Source organism: Calidris pugnax, unplaced genomic scaffold (assembly GCF_001431845.1).
Source record: "Calidris pugnax isolate Ruff unplaced genomic scaffold, ASM143184v1 scaffold25, whole genome shotgun sequence".
NCBI lineage: Eukaryota > Metazoa > Chordata > Aves > Charadriiformes > Scolopacidae > Calidris > Calidris pugnax.
Window position 1 is genome coordinate 14,924,069 of NW_015090805.1, and position 18,216 is coordinate 14,942,284.

An 18,216-nucleotide genomic window follows, 5' to 3' on the forward strand; every position below is an offset into this window, starting at 1 on the left:
TCTAACATCACAACATGCTGCTAAAAGGAAAAGCACACTACTGGTCTGGTCCCTGGTTGCTGAATGGACATGAAACGTGAGAGCCCTGAGGGGGAAGAAACCCACTTTTGAAGCAATAATTTGCTATTGCATGAACTGAAGACTCTTTTCCTTCAGAGAATTCTCATGGTTTACCCACCAAAAAGGGTACACACGAAAAAGAGCAACAAAGTCCTTCGTATGCCACTTCCAGAGTAGCCTTTATGCTCTGCTTTACCAGCTGCAAGAACGGAAGATTGCGTTAAGGAAGTCCCTCAAGCTCTAAATGCCCTGAAGAGGGGAAAAGACTGGCATCCTCACAACTGTAGGCACAGCAGATATCGGAGAAAGGCCACTCTGTCTAAATGCCAGAGAAGTCTCTTGCTGGCAGCTCAGTTCTGCTGCACAAGAGTTTGTAGATGTATTGCAACGGCACGCAATATAATGGTAATCTCACACACCTATGCAACAGGCATTTTTGGAAGCACTGTGCCCTCAACACTTCCCATGAAGACATGCAAGACCTATTATAAAACATGTTTTATATATTATTTGTCTGTATATTAAAGAGGACCAAGTGCTTTTTAAAATCTGACTGCTTGCCTTAATGTCTATCATCACATGGAGCTGTTAGGAAAAGCTATCTTCATTTGCACGTTTCCATCTTGTGAAATCTAACTAAACACATAGTTAAATCTTACTTCAAAAGAATTACATCAAAATTTCTATCTTCTAAACAGAATTTTGTGTTTTTGTTCTCACATTACTGTGCTGTCAGTTTATCATTAATTTAAAATATCTTTAGCATGATCAGCTGGAATGTATTCGTTTGCTTTAATTTCTGGTTTGTTTGTTGTTTTTTTTCATGCTAGTGCCCATAGCATACTCAGTGATGGAATATGAGGCTTATGCAAAACTTGCTCCTTGACAGAAACAAAAGTATCACACAGAACCATGAACTTTCATGTCTATTACCCTACCACAAAGAACTCGCATTAAAAAATAAGTCTTTAGACAACATTCAGGATCATAACTGCATGCAAGATCACTTAAAATGAATAATAAGAAGAGGGCTATTGGGAAAAAATGGGAAAAGCTGTGTCGTGGTTCAGGGAAAAACTTCTTGCTATATTAAACACACACAAACATGCACTATTGCTGAAATGCAGGATTTTAACATTTCACATTTCTTTTGCCTTAAAAAACATGTGCATAGTGTTCCCTCTGTCATTCAGCATTTCAAAGTACAGAGTACATCCTAATTGCTAATAAATTTTTAAATTCAGCTACAAATTCCATCCAAAACCTGTTGCTGAATGGACTTCTGTCTGCAGTGACCTCAATCGTTAAGAATTCCTCCTGCTAATGGTAACATTCCTGTCTTGAAAAATACCCAGGAGAATATTTAGTAGTACCTTTCTAAAATAGCCCATAAAAGACAACTGATACCCAAATGTCACAGGTTTCTATTTTCCTCTAAAAAACTAGTGATTGCTGATGATCATCATCTGGCACTCATTCAACCTATAAAGCAAGAGCATACTAACAAAAATCAGTTGGTGTTTTCCCTTATCTTGAATAACTTCAGGAGAAGGAAAATTACCTTAGACACTTAGCTCCAACATTTTGGAAAACTTTATCCATGTAATCAATAAAATCATCAAAATAACAACAGTGATTCATTTTCATTGATGTACCTTGTTTGGCCGAGAAATAAAATGCTATTTATAATTATTATTTAAATAAGAACAATAGGCAAGCATTAATATTTTCGGTATTATTCTCATCTTTAGAAAGGTAATCCCAAGTCTACAGAAGCAGGCAACTTTAGCAAGGTAAGATGGAATCCATAGGCATTTTAGATGCAGTATTTAGATGCATAGGCCATTTAGATGCAGTGCTAAGGGACATAGTGTAGGGGATGACTTTGTAGAGTAAGGTAGATGGTTGGACTCGATGATCCCAAGGGTCTCTTCCAACCTGAACGATTCTATGATTCTATGATTTTAAATGTAAACAAACAGAAAATACTGAACTGCTTTAAAATCAAGCTTTTATCCTCATCTAAACCTGTCTATGCTGACTTCAACAGAGTCATGAAAAGAACCAAGTTCTGGCTAAATTTCTAGTCGGAAAAAGTAGGTTTTCCCTAATTTAACTTTAATTATCATATTCAGTATCTCAGCATTCTTATCTTATTATTTATATAGAACTTAACTGCAGTTGAGCATCTCATATGAAAGATTAGCATGAATCTCGTCTTCAGTGCAGCTTGTGATGACTGAAATAGTTTGTGATTCTTTTCATACAGGATAAAATGCTCAGTAAACAGAAAAAAAAACCAGCAAACAAGATGTTCTTGTTTGCCTATAGCAAGCAATTTACATCCTTTTAAGATCTTCTGGCATTTGGCCCTTTATTCTTTAGCAATCGCAAGCCCAAGGTGTCCTGTAAGCACCAGATTGAATGAAACCTGCTTTCCTATAGATTTGTGCTCTTTGCTCTGTAACTCCACGTTCTTTCTTCTCACTGCAAATGGCCAGATCTCTCCACGTTGACTATTACACTATCACCTGGCAGGAGAAACAGTGCTGTGACTAGTCTGGGATTGCACACATTTTGTTTGGCCACTGAGCCACTGCCAAACAGAATGTATAACAGCTATGTTCTGCCTGCCTTTTCCTCAAAATTGGCACCAATCTGGGTTTCTTGCCTCCTTACAGTCACAGATTCTTGTAAAACATGATATTCATTGATTCAAATTTAACTGAGAGAGACAAAAGGGCTCAAAACCCATGGAGGAGGGAAAGAAAAAAGGGAAACAGACAAACCTTAGTAAAGGTCTCTCTTGGAAATGAGAGTAATAATAAATATCTAAGAATAATAACATTGATAATGTGACAGTTCACCATCTCTGTGAAATGTCAGGCCACAGTTTGGGTTGTTTGGGTTTTTTTTAACAGATTCTAAGATTAGGCTCTTAAATGCATTTTTAGGAACTGTGATGAGTGACCCTGCTTTCAATATGGCAGGAATCTGGCATCTTACTTTAAGTGTGACACATACCATAGCTAGCACTTTAAAATACAGGACTCCCTCTCTCTGGCTTTAGACACATGAACGAACACCTATAAACACATCCAACCAGGTGTAAGTAACTACACACAGAACACAGAAAATTAGACTTGCAAAGTTAAAAACAAAAGAAACCGTCTTATATAGATATTATCAAAGTAAGGTACTTGGAGCTAAAAAGGAACACGTTAATTAATAAAATAAATAAAAATACTAAAAATACTTTAGCACTAAGAAATTACGTGCTTAAAGTGATTTGCCTAAAGGTACGAAGATGTTGGATGACACCTTGACATTTCTAAATCCAGATGTAGACTGAAACTTTTAGAACTTCTTAATGCTGCAGTAAACTCAGAGTAAACCCAGAATGACAGAGATGGATATAATGTCAATGCCACTGTTAACTACATTTATATTTCTAAATCCCCATGAAATGGCTACCTTTTCAAATATCTAAACTGAAATCAAGGTGTTCAACCAAGCTGATGTCTGAAGTTTGAAGTTCTTTCCAACAATTCGTAACTGGAGTGTCTAAGAACAAATTCCACCACCTGAAAATCAGGCTGATGTGCAATTATACATAGACACCGTATGCTGCTCATTTCAGGTGAAGAGTCAAATTTCCATCTGAAATTTTTTGATGTTTCTGTCTGGGCAGGTGAAAAAACCTGCTTTCACGTTTCCCTTTTGCAGTCCGTCTGCAATGACTGAAGAGTTCTTTGCACTCACGATATCAGACCCGTATAAAACACCTTACTAATTTCAAAGTATAGCTGAGAAGATTGAGGCATAAAGAAATTATATTTACAGTAATAGCATGATTTAGTTTAATAGGTAATTACTAGTATAGTTAAATTCAGTTAAATTCCCTTTCTCCTCAAAACATATATATTTCCCTATACACTGTCATGTATTGCTTTTGCTCTTCTTTTTTGCCCCCAGAAATATATGGAGGGTGGGGTGGGGAGCAGTTTTGGCCAAATTTTAGGCAAAAGTCTAGTGGATTCAATACATGAAATTAAGCACAACATTAAATAAATATGTAATATGACTGGAGTCTTAATATTACAAAATAAAAGATGTAATGGATAGAATAAAGAGTCTGTGTGTCACAATCACACTGTTTCTGATACTTAACAGAATAATTAAATATTGGTTCAGTGTTTTTCTATGGAATTTTCTATATTTCTATTTAAAAACCATTTCAAAAGCTGTATTCACCATGAACTGCTGATATGCAAAAAATAAAACGTGTATACGCTCCATAATCTAGTAATATATGGCAGGATGCTATTTTGTAAAAAAAAAACCAACAGGTTTTTGAATATAAGTGGCAGAATAAAAGAAGGAAACTTAAATACCTTTGAGGTAAGACGGGGGAGGTAGCCACTGCCTGTCCTGCCAGAGAGCAGCCAGACGGCCAATTAGCTGGGTTGTATCTACCAACTAGTCACAGCACTGTTGTTAATTGCCTGGTGGTAACATCTGGAGAGAGGCAGAAGCTGTTGAATTATTGCAATGATGTCTATGGGGCACGAGATAAAGACGGGGAGAAAAAACCTCAGTGTTTCTGTAGATTTTGAATTAATGCAGCCTGCTGCTGCTCAAATTATAGTCCAGGAAGGTTTCATGGAAAAACTCCAAACAAATAAAAAAATCACCTCCTTGTATTATTCCTTGTATTATTAGCCATACAAATACACATAGCAACACCCACAAGAAACTTGAACAAGCCTTATTCACTCAGAATGTGTCATTCCTTTTTTTGTGAAAAAACCTCTAGCAAAAATTGATTGTGATTCTTAGCTTCTGGTTCAGTAACAAAATTAAAACCATTCTGGGAAACAGAGCCAACAGCAGCACTAAAATTAATAATCCAATCAAAATTGAGTATCAATAGTACTTGAAGAACCTGGAAGATGGAGAGAGGGTTGATTCCTTCTCCATGTAAGATGCCCCAAGATGGCAATCTTGTTTCCTGTACTTTCACTTCTCAGCACCCACCTAAATTAACCTTGGATATGTGCTCATGCAAAGCTCTTTCAGCATCATGGTCTCTAAGGAGAGGACACTCAGTGCTACATATGCAATGCCCAATTTGTCATAGGATCCTCATAGCAAACAAAAAAATATCCATGTGTAGCCTAACACTAACTGCCAAAAGACATGTAATAAAGAGCTACAATTTAACATCTCCAGTATATAACAATTTAGATCTTTTTTTACCTCAAACCCTTTAAAAATAGTCCACAAACCACCTGTTGATCACATTGTCTCAAAAAATGCTGTTCAAAGACTTTTGTTGAGTTTTTTTTGTTTACTTGCTTTTAACAGGAAAAGTATAATTTATTCTCACTTCTGCTGCTTAAAATAATTTTAACATACTTCCCTTAACAAAAAAAAAAAAAAGAAAATTAAAAGCAAAAAAAGAATCACCTGTGGTTTGGGACTATACAATGGAAAATTTCAGGCCAAAAAATATAGTTAAAAAACTGACAGAGTTGATAGAAAGCGAACAGTTCAATATAACTTCAAACCTGATTAAGTTACCAGATCCTGCTGAATTTCTTGTTTTTTCCCCAGAGTAGATTGTAAATGAAGAGGAAGAAAACACAAAGGAAAGAATTTGAAGAGTCCTACTTTTTCTTTAGCCCAAATTATCAATTTGTGCAGTTTTGCTTTATACTAACGTAAGTCTCATTGATGTCAGTGGAAGGACAGCTGGGCCTACACCGGGTACTTCTGGAAAAACTTCCTTTGTGAATTTCCAGCCAGAGCTTGAAAGAAATTTTACGGGGCCAATACAGAGTGCAGCCTGATTTCCACATGATAAATACAAAGGTATTTGTATTTACGTCACTTGTCACTCTGCTGTGTCACATCTTGTATGTTTTATGAATAAAGTTCTTTGCTGATTCCTTTCTCCTGCATTTTCCTCATTTACTCTTTATAACTTACTCTCCCTTGCTAGGGGCACAGATTTTTTTTATTTCAAGAATTTATGATACACGGGCTGAAATAGCAGATGCTCAGTGACAACCAGGTAATAATCATGAATAACTTATAAAATATACATCAAAATCAGAATCAATATTTTCAGAGGACACTGAACATTCTTCTGTACACTGAACGTTACCCCTTGACAGGACAAGGGGTAATGGTTTTAAATTGGGAGAGATTTAGATTAGATGTTAGTAAGAAATTCTTTACTGTGAGGGTGGTGAGACACTGGAACAGGTTGCCCAGAGAAGGTGTGGATGCCCCATCCCTGGAAGTGTTTAAGACCAGGCTGGATGGGGCTTTGAGCAACCTGGTCTAGTGGGAGGTGTCGCTGCCCATGGCAGGGGGGTTGGAACTAGATGGTCTCTAAGGTGCCTTCCAGCTCTAACCTTTCTGTGATTCTGTAGGCACAGCGAAGTCAAGTTGCCTTAGGAAGCACAAGGAAACAAGCTATTCAAAGGCACTTCCACTAGCCTGCCCATAATAATCTAGCCTTTTTTGGTTAGCAGTGAAGGGAATTAACGTGCCGCCCTCCCTGCAGCTTTACTCTTTTGCTTGCCCTGGATCCAGTGAAAATGCCAGTGGCGTATACAGTGAACCAGATAAATCCAGGTTAAAAACCATCTTCTTTTTCTGCATTATTTTTAACCAGGGTCAATTTTGATCCATTTCTCTGAGTAACGTTCCAAGGATGTATAACCATTACAGGGCAGCGGAGAAGTGGGAGAAGCAGCAATGAAAGACCACTGGGGTACTTTCAATCAACTGTCCCACAAAGGACTTTTCTTGGAAAGATGTCTTTAGCTGGTGCTGCTTTCTGGAAACAATGAAAATTACCAAGAATGATGGGGCATGCACTTCAGGGTAGGGCCTTCTCTTTAATTTATCATTTAACACCATTAAGCATGCACTGTTCAAAACAGGATGATTAAAGAGGTTGCACATCTTCAACAGGACGTTTATGTTCCAGGGGATATTTTTTGAATTAAGACAATATGTGGAGAGTTAGTGATATAAATGGAATACTTTCACTCCAAATGGCTTAAAAGAGGGAGAAGAAGATGCTTTCTATAGTACTTGAAGCTCTATTTCTTACTTACATCATATTGCTAAATAAGCTTTTATTACATAATTAACACTGAAATATCATCTTTGGCCTTTAAAAGTAACATTGGAATTGGAAGACTCACCTAGTTATTGTTTGAATCACTGGACATTCCTCTAAAGGAGAGGTGGGTATTTCAGTAACGGGAAGTAGCACTACTTTGGTCATGTAGTACAAGTGTCATTTCCAGCAGATACTGAAAATCTTAAACCATTACGGGTGCCATATATGTACATACAGTACAAATCATTGTGAATACTATTTGAAATGATGGATGAATGATTTGAATTTAGGTCCTCATCCAATCCTTGCCAAAGTCAGTAGGATCTTTGACAGAATCCTGGATAAAGCCCTGGGTGATAAAAAAAATACAGAACTGGGTCATCTGGTCAGAGGGGACATAGAGGAAAATCCACTGCCATTTCTCTTGCCATTCACTCCACTGATTTCCTATTTTCTGTTGTCTCATGTTTCATGCTGCAAATGGCTTGCATCTTTCCCATACCCAAGAATAACTGCCAAAAGGCTTTCCAAAGGGTGTTCCAAGAATTTTTAAAAAGTTACTGGAATTCTGTTGGAATTGAAAAAAGAAACTTAACCTGTGCTCAAAAAACAACCTATCACAACAGACGTAACATCCATCCTCACCTCTGCCTTCACTGTCAGACAGAGCAAAGTGGATATAAGAGGATGTTAGGGGAAAAGAGAGGTTCTCTCCCTCCCGCATACCCACTCTCTGAAATGCTGTGACCATAATTATGAAGGAACAGACTTTTTTCTTGGGTGAATTTATTACTTCAGGTATGAAACTGAATGCCAGCAGTGGAAATGCTTCTGACCAAACCAGAAGAAAGACAGCACTTTTATTTTTGTTTTTCCTACTTTTTTCCTCAGTATTCTGTCTTGCTTCTCTGAAGTCAGATGACTGCATGTCAGTTGACAAGGCCCAGGCTCATATTAGTGACTGACAGACCGTTTTATACAGAGTGGGTTTCTTCTCTCATGCCATGTTTCTTCTACTTTTAGATCTCTGTTGTTTTGCTCCTTAAGGCCCTGCCTCCCTTACCACTGCTCCTATCCTTAGATTACTTCCACTTGTTCTCTGTGCCCATTTGTTTTTACCTACATATTAGAATCACTGAAATCATGAGACAAATGTTTCTCCTTTTATCTCTTCTTCTTTCACCTTCATCATCACCTTTTGGAATAGTCTTGTGCTGATGGTTTGAACACGTTGCAGGAGAGTAAAAATTAACTGAAAGTCAACTTGGGTATTCCAAAGATCAGGTCTCTGCTCTCTTTCTTTGTGTTTCATGGACAAGCATGTGTACATCTTCTGTTTCTTGCTCTTTCGACTATTTACTGAGCTCCAAAACTCCAATGCTGGCAATTGTCACTTGGGTGGTTTTGTTTTGTTTTAAATATCTATAAAGCTTGGAGATCAAAGTTGTTTAAGGCCCAAGTAATTACAGTCACAAAAGAACTTTAAAATGTGATTGTGAGTTGTAGCTGAGAAGATGAAATAATTTTTTCCTTGTCTTATTAAAAATTCTTTAAAAAATAAACTCTTTTGAAATTGCTAGTATATAACACAGGTGGGGATTTTTTTCTTTTTAATTTATCTTGCCAACACTGTGATTCACTGACACGATGAGTGCTACAATTCTTCCGCTCTTGTCAATTTTCCTTCATCTCTTGGTACAGACATCACCTTGTCATGACAGCACAAACTAGTTCCTCTCTTTGACAGAAAAATCAACTGTTAGTTTTGACTTTCTATCCTTTCTCACATGACAGTAAAGATGTCCACAGGTACCATGGAGATCTGCTTCTGTAATGTACAGATGTCAATGAAATATATGTGTCTAGTAAATAAAGTTTTTCCTTCTTCTACACAGAACAGAACAAGCCTAAAAGTGAACTGCCAAAGTCAATTTCTATGTAATTAACAAAACAAACCTAGCTCCTCCTTGACTAAACATTAAAGATGTTAAACACAAACCTTTCAAAGAAATGAAAGCTATAAAGCACTTGTGTTTTAACCTCTTCAAAACTACTTTTTCTCTAGCTGGTGTCAGAGAGAATGCAAAAAGCCAATATAATTACTTTAGTCTGAGCTCATGATTCCTTGGGTGTCTCTAAGAGCAAGCAGTAGTATTTGGAGATAAACTATTGATGTTCAAACTTCCAGTCCCATTATGTTGTGTCAGTCCTCAAACGGTCAGTAAGAGCACCACATTTAATTATCATTCACATTATTATTGTAGGGGTTTCTATGAATCACAGCATACAGTTACTGGGAGCAGATATTCTCGTTTTAATGTCAGATACAGGCATAAAATCCTCAGTAAATTCTTCTCCTCATTAAGTCCTTTCCCCTTCATCAGGCTGGTCATCAGAGCACGAAGAAATGTTTCATAATCCTCTAATCTGATGTCACAACACCACTGGTGCTTTATTTTGCCAGTGGAAACCCTAAAGCACAGGAAGGGTTGGTCCTCTGCTTGTGTGCCTATGGAGGAGGTGGTTGCATGTCAGTGCCCACCATCCCCTGCTCCCTAAGTCTCTTGTGACCACCAGGAGGTAGCTGGCTCCCCAGCAGCCCAGGCCACCAAAGGTGGGAGAAGACCACCTCCTCAAAGCTTCTTTTCCTTTCAGTTTTTAAGGTTGTAAAGTGCATTTCAGCAGGTATTCCTTCATCACAGCAGAGCCAAGAAGAAAATCATACATTTATGTTCTATAAAAGGACACATTTCTTTCCCTTAAAGTGAACCCTGAAACTCGTAAAAGCACATCCTTAACTGCACTAAGGACACAGCCAAGAATTTTCTTGTAGCAAGTCTAAGGTTTAGCCCAATCAAAATAGACAGGAATTAAATTCACAATAAAACAACAAGGAGCATGAAGTCCATTTAGATCATCTTACATTGCAGTATTGCCTTCAAATCCATATTTGTTAGCATTTCTTTGAAACAATCCCCCCTCCCCTCTTTTTTAAAAACTATTTTCAAAAATGATGGGCAAACTCAGTATCTCCAACTGGCAAATAAGAATGGACACAATAGGTGAACAACATGAACTTCTGCACTTGGAAGGCACTGCAACATCAGATCAACTCAGATCTGAAGCGTCATCTTATTTTTTAAAGCAGGCATCCTGCTAATTGTTAGCAAGCTTCAGATGAGCACACAAACTTGGAAAGACAGGTCAAGACACAAGTAGTAACATACCCTCTATGTAGAGTGCATCTGACCAACTTACTTACATTGCGTATTAGAATTATTCTATCAAATGAGCATTTTGCCTTTAGCTCCAAATAGCCACTACTTCATTTTGGGACTTTTCTTGCTCCTTCTGAATTTGGTTATTTATTTTTTGAACAGAAAACTATTTATTTAAATAAAGATACACTGAGGATCATTTTGTACAGAATCACACTTCTGCTGAAGGAAAAACAGACTCATTTTTCCTCTAAATCACAGACATCTTAAAACATCACATACAGAGTAACTTTGACATGTCTGGATGATTTATTGCTCTAATTTTCATCCACTCAGCAGTTTTTGCAAACATATTTCTAATGTTACTGTCAACATGCAATGTTTAATTCTATTGCTGTGCTAATAAAGCAGCTTTTTCAAACTAAGTCACTAAGTGAAATAACATTATAGCTCAGATCATATTTATTACCATTACACTAGATAACTAGTGTATCTAACACAATCTGTTCAAGAACTTATCCAGAAGTATTGTGTTTCCCTCCTTAAGTGAGACAAAAGTTACAAAAGTCTAATCTTCTGTATAAATTTGCAACTTACCTAAAATTTAGATAGCTCCCTGGTATTTTTGGAAAAATACATCCAAGTATAAATCCTTTTTCTCTTAGCAGAAATCAGAATCACTGAATGTTGTTTTAAGAAAAATTTATGTGCATCACAACAAAGGAATGTAAAAAAGCTGCAGGAAAGCTTGAATAAATAAAATAAATATGGATGGAATAAAACTGGCTTCCCCCCAAAACCCAAGTTTGTCAAGAGAACAAAGCACACACAAACAGCATGTAAAACCTGAATTCAAAATACGTTTATAAAAGAGGGATGAGGACACATGTTTTTTCTATTTCAGCTCGAAAAATAAAGGGACACAGCAATGAGTCTTGCTGGCAGGCAGATAACTCATAGGCCCTGACCCTTCGACTCACCAGGAATTCAAACACAAAGCTCTTTTCATAGTGACCGTGCCATACATTCTCAAGATAAGGCAGCGAAATAAGGAGCAATGGAGAGGTGCCACAAAGCTCAAACTGCAGAAAACTGTGCACAGAAATTATGTTCACTTATTCACCTATATGCAGCTGCAGACCAAGTGCTAACTGCAAAAGTATTTCTTTGCAAATCAGAAGCCATGCAAAGTGCTTTTAGAAATGGGACCTGTCTCCTGAAGCAAGCAAAAGCAAAAGAGAGAGAGCAAGCAGCAAGGAAAGGACTATCCCTGTACATTGCTGTATCGTTCAGAATCGCAGTGCACATCCGGACAAATAAGCTGTAACACAATGAGCTTCGCAAAAGGATTGCTGTGGTAAAACGGAAGGCTTTTTAGAAACAACAGAAACAGCTACATTTCAAACAAGATTTCAAATCCGGACTCACCATGAAAAAGCAACAGTTGCCTGAAGTTAGTGTGTTATTTTCTGCCCTGTTCCATTGCACTTTTTGCCTAGTTGTCCCATACTTGGTAGCTCAGAGCTGCCACACAGAGGCCCCTTCCGTGATCTGGCTTATTTGCCTGTCAGTTTGAGTCTCAGCTTCTGTATGATGCAGCTGTGCACTTTGCTGAAGGTCTAATATCATTTCCATAAGCTTTCTCCCTGCCCGGAGCAAGCAGTTTGTTCTCCCTGCTCAATAAATACTCAGATCACTTTTCTGGTACTCACAGGGATAAAGCTTTAAGTTGTTAAGGAGTTCTTACTAAGTAGTGGGTGGAGAACATAAGCTCAGTACAAGGAAACTCTGCGCATAATCAGAAACTGAGAAACTTCCTCCCTTTCCCCCAACCCCTCCTCTCGCCAGGCGAAGCTGCCAGTGCCTCCTTTACAGAAATTTAGGAATGTAAAGGGAGGACTCAAAGGGGCCCAGTCAGACAAGCCTTTCTCAATCAATTAGCTTGCAGCCATTACTTGTGACCCTAGGTCACACAACATAAGTGTGTGGGGTGTGCCTTTAGGGGTACACCAAAGCCACTTATTAAAACTTACATAACCAAAAGTGTTCAAAATCAAATAAACTTTGAAAGCTGGAAAATATTTTCCACGTACCACAGTTTTGCAGGAAGAAAAGTCTAGAGTAAAGAAATGTTACTTTGCTTTTCCAATAACAAATCATTTGATGCAGGAAACTAACATTTTTTGTACTTTAAAAAAAAAGAAATTGAAATGCGAGATACAAAAGCAGACTTTAAAGTGATATTTGCTTTACAATTATGCAAAAGCTAAATAATACCGGCATGAGTGATATATGACGAAGCACATGATCATGTTTCCTAAAATAAGACTATTGTTTGTAGCTGCAAAGGAATAGATGTTTATGGGACTGTTTAATTAATTCATGAAGTTCAATCCACATATTTCAGTCCTCTGCAAGAAATGAGTCCTGAGCATTCGGATTCCATTCTCCATTTTAATACTCCAACATAAAAAAAATGAAACCATTTACTTTTAAAAAAGGTCTGGGGTATTTAAATACCACAGTAAGTTATCCTGCATTGAACACACAGGGAGAAGAGGGTGTAACTTACCACGATTCCCACACAACAAGTATACACCCCTTGGTGTGAAGGAAAACTTCAAAAAGACCCTCAGCTTCATATCCTGCCAACCCAATGACATGGAGATGATGCCTTGGAAAAACCCATGAGGGAGTCCTGATTTCAAAAGCAGATCTATGACAACCCCTTTCTGGGCCAGACAAGATCAATGCACTGCAGGGGCGATGCACTTTAATCTCAAGGTGCATCGCAAAGCATCTTTAAATAGTGCCACAGATCAAGGCTTATACATAGTTGAAAAAAAAACCAGCTCAGCCCAAACTTCACTCTCTACTTAAGGTAACTGAGCAACAGCTACACAAAAGCTCATGGAGGAACAATAATATAGGAAAGTAGTGGTAGTGCATTGAAATACATTGAGGATGTTGTAGACAACCCGCAATCTACATGTCTCTTCTCCGTTAAAATCCCAGTCAAACTCTCTGAACAGGCAGCATGGCTTGTGTTAGTTCAGACATTCATTCCAGAGATCAGATTGCAGTATCAGGGCCACTGAGTAAGTGCCCTGGGGTAAGGATTTTGCTTCTGTTTTGCACATAAGACAGCATTTAATAAATTAGGTCACATTTAAATCCTTGGAAAGCCCTGGCAGTAGAAATAATAATCATGGAAACTTTAATTTTGAATGAAAAAAACAGGCTCAGGATTAAGACACTGGACTGGGATTTAGGATATTTGGGTTCTGCTCTCATTCATGTCTCAGACAGCCCAAATGATTTGGGAGACATTGTTTCACCTTTTAAATTTTTGCCAAATATCACTTGCCTTACAGATGCAAGGCCTTCGCCTCCCCAGAGTCTATCAATAAAAAAATTATAATAATATTCAATATATGGATCCCTTCAACACTGCTTCACAAAACATGCTCTGCAAAGTGGAATTAAAGCAGTATAGAATATAAAACACTTACTGCCACAGAACTTCTGAGTAACTGAAAACAAGGAAACTTTCTACATCAAATATCCAGAAACATCATTCAAATCCATTATGGGCTTCAACATAAAGACAATCTCCAGGAGAAAAATGCAAATCCACGCACATGAATGATGATATACACTTAATTATTTCTTATTTAGTCACCTAAATGTAAGGTACCTGGAAAGCTTACAGGGTTGGGCCCTTAAATCACAAGGGGTTGGAGTCCCTAATAGCAGAAAAAAATTAGAAGACAGCACCTGTCTGGAGACAGGTTGTCTAGAGTGTTGTAAGTGTTGTAAGTTGTTGTAAGTGTTATGAAATGGAGAACTTACTCCATGTTTGGCCAATCTCCGTGAACTTCCAGGGTAAATTAGAGGAATTACCGTTAATTTCACGTTTCCCTTTAACCTACAATTTCTAAAGCAAGATAGAGCCCAAGCACTCCATTTGGGTATTCATTATAGATTCCCAAATCTTTCTTTTAGAAAGGTTGATATGGAAAATTTACGACACAAATAACAAAGACATTTAAAGGATGTTTTTAATACAACTTAAAACAATGCTTCCACACTGGAAATAATAATAGAATAATGGCTCCTCCTGGCACTGTTGAGTCCCCTGGCTAAGGGCTCTTCCTTTTCCTGATTGCTGGCTGTAAAATTACCCCTCCATTGGCTCCACTCCATCGCTGCCACATTTCAGCCAAGCAAAGGCAACGTGAGACATTTCACAATAATCTCTAGCAAAGAAAGATGCAAAGCTAGAAGGACATGGTCCTCAAACCAAAGACAGTAGCTAGAAATACATAAAACTCCTTTAGCATTCTCAGGGCACTCTCTTATGAGTGAGACTCTTTTTAATTAATGAAAGTAAACAACACCTTAGTGCTTCCATTTTCACATTCTAATAAGGATCAGCCCAGAACAGACTGTATTTCAAGGAAGGATAACGTAAGTTTTCACATATTTTTTCACATTCTGCCCTCTTTCCTCAAAAGTCACAAATTTTGGAGAGACCTACCTTAACTAGCTACCTTTTTGCCCCCCCTTATATCTGTCATATGTTCTTGTATACTAACAAGAAAATGCTCACCTAGGGTGCATACATCTTCCTCCTTGCACTGAGATATTTTCAGACTTACTAACTCAGAGGTAGCAAGGAAATGAAATGCACAATTATTATACAAAATTTTTCTTTGCATATGTAGATCTTCAGGCCTGAAATACACTCAAGTTCAATGTGAGCAATATATCATCATGCTACATTAGGTGATCCTTTGAGAATAAGAGAGATTTCTTGTTATTTGAGGGGCTTGTTTTTCTGCATAACACCAGTCAGCATAAAAAGCAACACCTGTAACATTAATTCACAGAACCAGATCTCCTCCTCTGTTCTGCTTTTAAATGGAATTATATTCATTTTAGTTAGAAAGATAAAAAAGCTATGTGCAAAATACTTGTGGTAAAATATGCAAAGTTTATAGTGTTGATATTGGTAATCCATAAGATATTCATGTCTTAAGGCAGGCTCTAAATACTCTACATTAAAAGCAACCACTTCTTTAACAAATCAAAACAAAACTAATTCCAAAAAAAAAAAAAAAAAAGAAAAGCTTGCAAATACACTACAGTACTTTGAAACAGATCTTCCACTTTTTAAGCCTTTTTCCCCTGCCTTCCCCCACCCCCTTTTCCTTTCAGGAAACAAAACTCAAGAAGAGAAAGAGAGAGAGAGTCAAAAGGTTACAGCCGGCTTGTAAGTGCAAAGAACGTGAGAGGCCCATTCTTCCCCTTAACACCTGACATCCCAGGGTACATTTGCTTCAGTACTGAGTCTGGTGGATTAGACATGCAGCTACTATTGATAATGGAAGCTGTGCATCTCATTCGCCATGCACTGCTACTTAAAGTTCTCCTCCTACCCCTGCCTCTATAAATTGTTTCCCCTCTTGCTCCACAATTACAAACTTAATTAGTGGAAATTTGCATTCTGTCATGAATCGATCCAGTTAGATATCTTGTCTGAGTCCCAGATAATATATAAGAACTCATTCCTGGAACTCTGAAGTTTTAAGAAGTTGCAGGAAAATCAGTAAAATCATGCATTTATTCTCAACTACAAATAAAAACCAAGAGAGAACCTGATACAAAACTAATAAATGTTAAAGCCTTGTTAAAAAGAAATAATAAAATAATTTTAAATCCTGATTGACAGCATTTGTGACAGTATTATAACATTCATGCTACTATTCCTTGACCACGCAGAATACATAATTTCCCAGGATTTCCATAGGTTAGTGAAATAGGTGAAACACATCTAAGGCACATTTTTTACAGCTACAGAACAATGAAAGACCTAGAGAGAAATACTAAATTACCCGAGTCTTTTCTATGCTTCTCCTAGGATGAATCCCCCCCTGTACAGGCAGACGTAGCTGAGATCCACTTGCTTGGCTGATGCTGTAGGGACAAGGAAACAATTACCTCTAATTAGATGCATAATCATACACAAAATGGAAGAGGACTGAGAAAAAACTTAATTCTAAACACCAGAAGTCTTCAGGCAAAAGGACACGACAGAAACAAGCTTGATTAAGGTAGAAAAGGTACAGTTCACAAAAACCAACATCTAACTGGCCTGGCTGAAACAAGAAGTAGCAGGACAAAGTGAGGTAATATGATTACTTGGACTTTCATGCTATTAATAAATGCTACGATCTAATATAAAGATAACTTACTTTCAAGAAAAGACCCAAGCTCCAAGATGAAGTTGAGTAAAAACTTTAAAAATTAATTAACAAAACTGTGGAATTGAGAATATGGGAGAAAATGCGAGTTCTTCGCTGTTTGGGATACTCCCTGGATGTGATAGCACTGGGATGTTGCTCATGAGCTGCAACCGAGCAATGTCAGTCCCTGCTCCCTCTCATCCCTCACCTACTCCATCCCAAACGCCAGCCAAGTGTTTTCTTTTCCATATACAAGACACTCGAAATGAGTTTGAGGGTGCGTTTTCTTTTTAACACAACAAATACTGGAATATTCTAAATTTGGTTTCATGGATTTTTCAAATGTCTTCATCTGGTACCTAACAAGAGAGAACTGTCACAAATATCACAGGAGGAATCTGAGCAGGGAAAACAAAGATCAAAGAGGCAAATGAAAATTCTGGCAATTGATAGCCAGGTCTCCAGAAACACACTGAGATAACTATAATTTTTAGGACTCAAATGTGGGAAAAATCCAATGAGAAGATGCCAAAGAAGGTTTAAAGGAAGACTGCTGAGACCTGCACCTCCTTTGAAGAAGATTTTACAACCAGCAGGGTAGGACTTTCCTGAATAATTGGTTCTTACTACTTTTTAAAGTGAATTGTGGTGAAAAATTTATTGTAGCTGGTGTGATTTCCAGGAAATAAAAACAAGTGGGTTTGAGTTTGTCATCTGGTACCTCATTGAAGGATGATGGTTGTTATTTATTTCTTTTTTTTAAGTCACTCGGGTTTTAGAAGTGTGAGTGAATTCAAAGAGGGAGATAAAAGAGAATGCAGTCATTCCAGAGACAAGCATTAAATGAGAGTTTAATGAAGTCTGTCCATCACCTCACCAGTAACCTGCCAGGTACCCCACAAAAAAATTACTAGACTTGCCCATTGCCAACATGGTTGGATTCATCTTTGTTGTTCAGTTATGAGGTAAGATTAATTTTGACTACGTAAACCAGACCAGATATATACATAGACACTATTTTATTTAAGTATTTGTAAAAAATATTCCTATAAAATGAAGGTAGTGCCAAAAAGACATTGAAGGGAGAGATACATAAATGAATCCCAGCATCCTTGTCAATCAACAATGTAATATTTGCATCCAAAAACTGTGCTAGGCTGACTGGGGGGAAAGGAGTGAAAAGTGGGTAGATACAGGTTGAAGAAAGTTTAGAAAATAACTCTAGCCCTGCAAGTCCAGCCACAGAGCTTACTGTAAAAAAAAGAGAGAATCCAGCTCTTCTTGATGTGAATGAAGACTTCCTACAGCACCTGTTCGGTAAAGATCCTACATCCTCTCACACAGCTCATTACATTAATCCATTCATGTCTGCAAACCCCACACCATGCTACCAATGTGGAAAAGCAGTGAATCGGTTCTTGAATCTAATGTCATAAAATCATAGAATTGTCTAGGCTGGAAGGGACCTCCAAAGGTCATCTAGTCCAACCCTCCCGCAGTCAGCAGGGACACCCCCAACTAGACCAGGTTGCCCAGGGCCTCGTTGAGC

At 37.7% G+C, this 18,216-nt stretch overlaps 1 long non-coding RNA gene across 4 annotated transcripts in view; it reads right to left on the minus strand.

The window, feature by feature from the left end:
- LOC106885784 overlaps nucleotides 1-18,216 on the minus strand; it is a 301,614-nt gene that overhangs the window by 231,535 nt on the left and 51,863 nt on the right. The window contains exon 2 of one of the 4 annotated variants that reach the window (XR_001411497.1): nucleotides 16,317-16,398. The exons of 1 other annotated variant lie outside the window; for it this stretch is intronic. This is a non-coding gene — a long non-coding RNA (uncharacterized LOC106885784). Of the gene's footprint in view, nucleotides 1-11,847; nucleotides 12,230-16,316; nucleotides 16,399-18,216 lie in introns of those variants that run through there. 2 more of the 4 variants (XR_001411499.1, XR_001411498.1) reach the window with 2 other exon arrangements.